The following is a 1,515-nucleotide window of genomic DNA, read 5'->3' as shown; positions in this document are numbered from 1 at the left end:
TTCGTTTCTTCTCTCTCCGCCTCACTCCTCGTCTCTTCTCTCCATCTCACTCTTCGTTTCTTCTCTCTCCGCCTCACTCCTCATCTCTTTTCTCCGTCTCACTCCTCGTCTCTTCTCTCTCTTCCTCGCAGAAGAACAATGAGGAGCGGCACATCCTGCAGATGCAGTACATCTCATGGCCTGACCACGGGGTGCCGGACGACAGCTCCGACTTCGTCGACTTCGTCATGAAGGTGCGTCAGAACCGCATCGGCATGGTCGAGCCGACCGTCGTGCACTGCAGGTGAGTGAGGGCGGGGCCGGGGCATGGTCGTAGCATCGTTGGGGCGTGGTCATGGTGTCACAGGGGTGGGGCCGGGGCGTGGTCATGGCGTCACTGGGGCAGGGCGCGAATATTTTTTTTCCTACACGTTATATCCATTGCAGAGTTTTTGGCTATGGTTTTGGGCTCCTCTGATTGGCTGCTTTGATTTGCTTTGAATCAACAAACCTTCAAAACAAGAGAACAAACGCCATTTGTAAATTCTGTATTTGTTTTAGTTTATGATCGGTAGATAAGTAAGTTTTCTGATGTATTTTCCATGAAAAACACACATTTTACTCATTAATATAAAATATAATATCACTATAATTACAATTCTTTGTGTAAATGTGTTATTTTCATCTTAATCTTAAGTTATGAGATGGTCTGGGCTCTCGTAACACTTACTACATATTATGTACGTATACGTACTCGTACTATAGGCCTAGAGTAGCCCTTCGCTCCGTCGCAGGAGGAAGGAGCGAAGGGCTATAGACTAGTACTAGAGCTATACGTACTCGTTGACGCTAGACTGAGCAAAAAGTAAACAAACCTTTGTTATTTAACGACACATGTGTTAGTACTTGTTTACATTTGAAAATACATGTACACAAAGAATTGCATTTATAGTGATATTATATTTTATATTAATGAGTAAAATGTGTGTTTTAGGTTTTTCGTGGAAAATACATCAGAAAACCTTTTTCTCAGTCTAGCGTCAACGAGTACGAGTACGTATAGCTCTAGTACTATAGCCCTTCGCTACTTCCTCTTTCGACGGAGTGAAGGGCTATACTATAGTACGAGTACGTATACGTACGCATGTAGTAAGTGTTACGAGAGCCCAGACCCTCTCACAACTTAAGATTAAGATGAAAATAACACATTTACACAAAGAATTATAATTGTAGTGATATAATATTTTATATTAATGAGTAAAATGTGTGTTTTTCATGGAAAATACATCAGAAAACTTACTTACTACCGATCATAAACCAAAACAAATATTTACAATTGGCGTTTGTTCCCTTGTTTTAAAGGTTTGTTGAGACAAAGCAAATCAAAGCAGCCAATCAGAGAAGCCCAAAACTCTGCAATGGATATAACCTGTAGGAAAAAAAAATTCGCGGGCGGGGCTGGGGCATGGTCATAGCGTCGCTGGGGTGGGGCTGTGCCTGGTCATGGTGTCGTGTCGCTGTGGCGAGGCCGGGGCA

The 1,515-nt window shown here is 42.9% G+C and overlaps 1 protein-coding gene across 1 annotated transcript in view; it reads left to right on the top strand.

Annotated features, from left to right (window-relative positions):
* Positions 1-1,515, top strand: part of LOC106805624 (tyrosine-protein phosphatase non-receptor type 4-like) — a 141,883-nt gene that overhangs the window by 126,660 nt on the left and 13,708 nt on the right. The gene's annotated exons all lie outside the window — the stretch shown is intronic.

This window comes from Priapulus caudatus, unplaced genomic scaffold (assembly GCF_000485595.1).
Source record: "Priapulus caudatus unplaced genomic scaffold, Priapulus_caudatus-5.0.1 Scaffold121, whole genome shotgun sequence".
Lineage (NCBI taxonomy): Eukaryota > Metazoa > Priapulida > Priapulimorpha > Priapulimorphida > Priapulidae > Priapulus > Priapulus caudatus.
The sequence above is the reverse complement of the archived record's forward strand: the minus strand, read 5'-3'. Positions and strand labels throughout refer to the sequence as shown.